Below are 7,141 nucleotides of genomic sequence, written 5' to 3' on the forward strand. Positions count from 1 at the left end.
TATGCATGAAAAATGCTTAAAAATGCGTAAAAGTGTCGAAATATGCAATATCGAATAATAAAAAAACATGGTAGTTACTGCATATACTATATCTCAAAGTATATATAACCTGTGCATATCATTTACGAGGAATAGCGCCAACTACCCGAAAAATCGGTACATTTAGAACGCTGATATCATTTTATGAATACTTTCTGGTAGAGGTCAGGAAGGGGGCTTTTCTGGGATTATTTTCTAAAAATTTTCAAAATGGGGATGCATACCATATTTCACAAACTGTTCCTTTTTTTGCTACCATTGTCGGTAAGAAGCGGATGTGACATGAGTGAGTAACAGCAAAGCAGTCGATATGTATAAGACTAACTTCAAGATATATCACACGCAGAGGGGCATGCTCAAAAACTCCATATTTTATTTAAAAAATAACATACAGTCATGAAGTTTTTGAGCAGAATTAACTTTTAATTAATACCATTGGACCAAAGTATCATTTAAAATTTATTTTACATTTTTCTACTATTGTAAACATAAACGACCAAATACTGTCGCAAATGTTTGGTAGTAAGATTGTGTGTTTGATCACTCAAAACAGTTTTATAAGCAGGAAAGGATCATTCTGCATCAACTGAGGTAGCTGGGCAGTATTTGAATTTGGGTGCTATGTTGGCACTTATTGTTTCTGGTAAACATTCAGCTGTCCCATTAATATAACTATCAATCTGGAACAAGGGTTCAAAGATTCGGTTATTCTTTAAAATGTTTTCAAACTTTTCTTTAAATTTTCTTGGGAATACCTCCAGCAATGAGGAGTTCAAGAGAATAATTTTATTCATGTACTGAATAGATTCATTCAGCACCAAACCTTGAGTTTCAAGACTTTTAATACTTGCAGGTATATTGGAAAAATGAGTGCTAATCACAGCAATGTCTTTTTAATACCAGAATCACTGGCAAACTGCCAAAGCCTCTGCACTATAGAAGTAGTTTACTACCCCTTTAAGGGGTTTGAAATTTTATGTCAGAATTTTAGAAATTTAAATTGTAACTAAAATTACAAAAATATACCAACAGAATCGCTAGTTTTAGAGGACTCTGTGCCATATTTAGGAAATGAACGAGTCTAATGTATTACCGTGGAGAATAGATCTATTGTCCTTGAGTATTACATTTAACAGTTTTTGAATTGCTGAGTAACAATCTGTTGTGCATGTGTCATTTCCATACAGATTAGAAGTATAACTTATAATACACATGGGCACGGGCCACTATTTCTTTTTAAGTTTTTCTAGTTTCCTGGGATAAGGGGGAAGTGTGGCAAGGAGGAACGAAAGCAAAAGCCAGTGTCTAACAGCTTCTTTACAGTATTGCCATGGGCATGCAATCTGCACTTATTGTGGTGTAAACAGCACGAAAGTAAACATATTTGCTGAAAGAGCGTATTTGTGCAATTTTATATTAAGTTACAGTACTTTTTTGTGTCAATGAATATGAAATATATTAAAAAATAAATCACGATGTGACACAGTTATCCAATGAGTGAGACATGAATTACATTGAAAAGCATGTAAAATTTGTTTTAATACTCTGAACAGATATAATCATTAACAAGTCAGTCACAGCCACTGCATTCTTCTGGATTCTAGATTTCAGTGGCATCATTATCATCATCGCTATCATCATCATTAACACTATCACTTCCACTGCATACTGAACTTGTTCGTTGTAGTGCCACACATTGCAAATCGCATCATTGGCAGCAGTGCGTAAAACTACAGAACTTTCTGCCGACGAGCTCCGAGGAAAACTGAGGAAGCCAAGGGAACTAGGAAAACCTTAAATGGTACATTAAAATAAAAAAATAAAAATATCCGCGACATACCCAGTGCGTCTACTTTTCACGTAGCACACCCAATGTAGCCAAAGTGTAAAGACCCATTTACGCTATAAATTGTTGCTCACAATAAAAAATCTTGTTATAAAATTTCATATGTCGAAATCTCGTACATAACTGTACGAACCCGACTCTGTCCTTGTACCTCGTACAGCAGGCCACAAATCCCGTATTTGTAGAGGAACCTCCTACATTTGGCAACCATGGTGCAGCTACAAATCCCTGTCCCTATATATATGATATACAGGAATCCTGAAGCAACATCGTTGGGAAATGAAACAAACTTACACCTATTTACGAGTCATAAGTCACATCCTAGCCAACAGAACCATGGAAAACACAGTGTACGATATTTTTTACTAACGTAGTGCTTATAATCTCACTTGAACACGGCATCTCAAGACGAAAAAACTAAGCAGTTATTTCCAGTCTATTCCAGTGCCGTCTAATGAGTGTATTGTGTACCTGAAGAGCCCGTCATCAGGCGCTTTTCTTCGTAACTGCTGCTCACGGCAGGCTTAAGCTTCGACTTCCGGTGGCCCGACCCCTCGTGCCCACTCCTGCCACTGGCCGTGGCACAATGAGAGATAAGAAGGCGCGGCTCGAATTAACTGCAGTTCCACCCCTGACATAGAATTCTCAGTGTAGAAAAGGAAATCCACGTTATCCAATGTGAAATGAGATGTTTTTTTGTCAATACACCTCACACGAAATGTAGATTCCTTCCTTTAATACGAATTATTTTGGAATACAGAAGAAATCGGACCATACACGCGTTTTCACGTCGCTAAAGTATGGTTACTAGTTGTGAAAATCCTGTACAACACTATGACATAGGCTACATTTTCTCTAAGTAATCTGTATCAGCTAGAAAAATCTGTTCTTATCAGCTTAATATCTGCCACGTCCTGCATCACAGGAGTAAAATATTAAACTTATTTTTGGTTCATGGTGGAGTCCTAAGAGCATACTCTAATTCTGTCGCAGGATGCCTCTTCACTTTTGAAAAAAATGGTTCAAATGGCTCTGAGCACTATGGTACTTAACTGCTGAGGTCATCAGTCCCCTAGAACTTAGAACTACTTAAACCTAACTAAGCTAAGGACATCATACACATCCATGCCCGAGGCAGTATTCGAACCTGCGACCGTAGCGGCCGCGCGGTTCCAGAATGAAGCGCCTAGAACCGCTCGGCCACCACTGCCGGCTTCACTTTTGAACTCTATTAAAGTAACCAAATGCCTCATGACCTACAAAGATTCTGTGGGTAGCAGCACAGAGGATTTGTAAGTATCAGGTTTATACTATGCATCACTTTATAAATTCGGTAATATAGCTACTTTTATTAGGATGATCGTCTCCCCCTAAGCAGGAGGGAGATTGAAATTCCGTTAAAAAATCTCACCGCCAGGAAGAAAACACCTCATTACCACTTCAACTCTCGAATCATATCCGTGGTACTCTCGTCCTCGCTTCCATGCGCCCAGCAGCACGTCATTGATATCAAACTGATTGAAAATAGTAACTGTTCTCGAAAGAACACATACCATTGATGACCGTGCAGATTCTCTAGAATAAATGATACTTAATTGAAACCCTCAGCTGCCGACAGGTGTTGTTCATACAGCCCGATGGGGACAGCTGAAGATGTGTGCCCCGACCGGGACTCGAACCCGGGATTTCCGGCTTACATGGCAGACGCTCTATTCATCTGAGCCACCGAGGACACAGATGAATAGCGCGACTGCATGGACTTACATTTGCACGCCCCCCGTGAGACTCACATTCCCAACTGTCCACAGTCTACATACGTAATGTTCCTAATAGATATTTTGCCTAGCCACTCATTACTCGAGCCAACTAAGGTGACGGTTCCCGTAAGATTCGGGCAACCTGTGCGCATTCGCACAGACGAATTTTACGGGAATCGTCACCTTAGTTGGCTCGAGTAACGAGTGGCTAGGCAAAATATCTATTAGGAACATTACGTATGTAGATTGTGGACAGTTGGAAATGTGGGTCTCACGGGGGGCGTTCAAGGGATAAGTCCCTGCAGTCGCGCTGTTAGTCTGTGCCCTCAGTGGCTCAGATGGATAGAGCATCTGCCATGTAAGCCGGAAATCCCGGGTTCGAGTCCCGGTCGGGGTACACATTTCCAGCTGCCCCCATCGAGGTATGTCAACAACACCTGTCGGCAGCTGAGGGTTTCAATTAATTATCATTGAAACTGATTGACTACATAATTATATTGATCATGAGAGTCCATTTTCATGGTGAGTAATTTTTGCCTGCAGTCGGATTACATTCGCCAGGTAGCCATTACAGAAGCTTCAGTGATGTCTCTGGAGGCTTCCCACAGGCTAAGTAGTCACTTCCTCCGATACCAAAATGGGTCGTAACAGTCGCAAATAGCTGAAGACATTCAACGCTAATTGCGTCCTGTCTCTCGATTGTCTTGTCATGCTGGTGGAAGGAAGTCATTTAGGATTCTGATATACTTTTCCCGAACTAATCCTGCTGGCACCTGTCGATTTATGGGGGCAGCAGGATGTTTCACTCTCCTCTCCACATCCATCCCCACCCCTGATTTATAGGGGCAGCATGATGTTTCACTCTCCTCTTCACATCTGTCCCCACCCCTGCTACTGGGTCACATGTGAACAGCTGGCACCGCCGCCAACGGACGGCGAACCTCTGCTCACGTGTCAGGGCTCTACTGCTCCAGACTGACAACCCACTGCTTGCCGTGCTGATTGCAGACTCGAAAAAATTGTCCTGTCCTTCTCAGAAGGACTGGGCGCTTAAATGTCTCCCTGAAGTAAATACCAGGATGTTGAACGATATGCTTTCCCTCATCCCTCCTGTAAACCGAAACTTTCTGAGATGTGTTTCCGGCATATCCCGGAAAGGCTGACCCAGCGAGCAATAGCAAAATATCTGTCTACAGTCCGGCATATCCCAAACGTGTACGAGTCTGCAGATCTAGGTTTCCCTCAGAACACAGCCCTATAGAAGCGTTCCTGATGGCTTCCAACAAAGTAGAGGGCAGATGCTTTAAAAACTCAAATGGGAATCCCTGGAGAGAATGCGACGTTCTTTTCAAGGAACGCTATTCAGACCCGGCATTTGAAGCTGACTGCAGAAGGATTCTACTGCCGCCATCATATATTTTGCATACGGACCAAGAAGATAAAATATGACAAATTAGCGCTGACACAGAGGCATACAGGGTGTTACAAAAAGGTACGGCCGAACTTCCAGGAAACATTCCTCACACACAAAGAATGAAAATATGTTATGTGGACATGTGTCCAGAAACGCTTACTTTCCATGTTAGAGCTCATTTTATTACTTCTCTTCAAATCACATTAATCATGGAATGGAAACACACAGCAACAGAACGTACCAGCGTGACTTCAAACACTTTGTTACAGGAAATGTTCAAAATGTCCTCCGTTAGCGAGGATACATGCATCCACCCTCCGTCGCATGGAATCCCTGATGCGCTGATGCAGCCATGGAGAATGGCGTATTGTATCACAGCCGTCCACAATACGAGCACGAAGAGTCTCTCTATACATTTGGTACCGGGGTTGTGTAGACAAGAGCTTTCAAACGCCCCCATAAATGAAAGTCAAGAGGGTTGAGGTCAGGAGAGCGTGGAGGCCATGGAATTGGTCCGCCTCTACCAATCCATCGGTCACCGAATCTGTTGTTGAGAAGCGTACGAACACTTCGACTGAAATGAGCAGGAGCTCCATCGTGCATGAACCACATGTTGTGTCGTACTTGTAAAGGCACATGTTCTAGCAGCACAGGTAGAGTATCCCGTATGAAATCATGGCGGTGAATCGAGGAAGTACAGTACATACTGACGAAACTAAAATGAGCTCTAACATGGAAATTAAGCGTTTCCGGACACATGTCCACATAACATCTTTTCTTTATTTGTGTGTGAGGAATGTTTCCTGAAAGTTTGTCCGTACCTTTTTGTAATACCCTGTAGAACAGTCCTATTTGCGAGTGGAATAGGAAAGGAAATGACTATCAGATGTACAGGATAGCATCCGCCATGCGATGGCTTCCGAGGTATGCACATTTGAGTGGATGCATATTTCCCTGGTGGAAACCGACCTCGGGGAAGATTAGTTTGGATTCCAAAGAAATGTAGGACCATGCATGGCCGTACTGAATCTATGACGTATCTTAGAAGATGGGTTAAGAAAAGAACGTATGTTTACAGCATTTGTAGACTTAGAGAAAGCTTTTGAGACTGTTGACTGGAATACTCTCTTTGAAATTCTGATGGTAGTAGGAGTAAAATACAGGTAGCAAAAGGCTATTTACAACTCGTGCAGAAAGCAGACAGCAGTTATAAGAGGCGATGAGCATGAAAGGGAAACAGTGATTGAGAAGTGAGTGGGGCAGGGTTGTAGCCTGTCCCCGATGTTATTCGATCTGAACGTTGAACAAGCTGTAAAAGAAACCAAAGAAAAATTTGGGGTAGAAGAAATAAAAATTTTAATATTTGGCGATACCATTGTACTTCTGTCAGAGACGGCAAAGGACTTGGAAGTGCAGTTGAACAGAAAGTACAGTGCCTTAAAAGGAAATTATAAGATGAACATTACAAAAGCAAAACAAGGGTGTGTGCTTCTCTGTACTCTCTACCAATCACGACCATGTGGTCCCGCAAACGATTACCTTACAGAACATCTGTAGAATTTGTTTTTTGTTTTTTGTTGTTGTTTTTTGTTAAACAACATCCTGCAGTATGTCTACTGAGATGGTAGGAATACCTACAAGTTACTGCTGTATTGGAAGATTTCCTAGAAAGTTGTTCTGGATATCAGTTACAGCGCTATCTACCTCCCATTGTTAACAGCAAACCTCTCCATACTGCAGCCAACGGAGGGCTTCCAACGCATGTGTGACGAATCATATCCACCAAACTGACGCAATACTGTTACGAAACCCGCCTTTAAATGAATGAAGATGCCTATAAATTACATCGTTTTCTGGCCACATTTTGGACATGAATTGAATGTGCAGTCTCATAGCTTCTTTGATTCACAGGCAGAGGTTTGCGAGGTACTGTGTATGCATTTACTTGATAGTTGTTTGTTTATGTGTGTGTGTGTGTGTGTGTGTGTGTGTGTGTGTGTGTGTGTGTGCGAGAGAGAGAGAGAGAGAGAGAGAGAGAGAGAGAAAGAGAGTGTGTTCTGTTAACAGAGCTGATGCAGCATGTCC

At 41.9% G+C, this 7,141-nt stretch overlaps 1 non-coding gene across 1 annotated transcript; it reads left to right on the plus strand.

Annotated features, from left to right (window-relative positions):
* Window positions 1-2,731: 2,731 nt before the first annotated feature.
* On the plus strand, window positions 2,732-2,917 carry LOC126163307 (U2 spliceosomal RNA). Its single transcript, XR_007535210.1, has one exon. It is a non-coding gene; the product is annotated as a U2 spliceosomal RNA (small nuclear RNA).
* Window positions 2,918-7,141: the final 4,224 nt, after the last annotated feature.

Source organism: Schistocerca cancellata, chromosome 2, assembly GCF_023864275.1.
Source record: "Schistocerca cancellata isolate TAMUIC-IGC-003103 chromosome 2, iqSchCanc2.1, whole genome shotgun sequence".
Taxonomy (NCBI): Eukaryota; Metazoa; Arthropoda; class Insecta; order Orthoptera; family Acrididae; genus Schistocerca; species Schistocerca cancellata.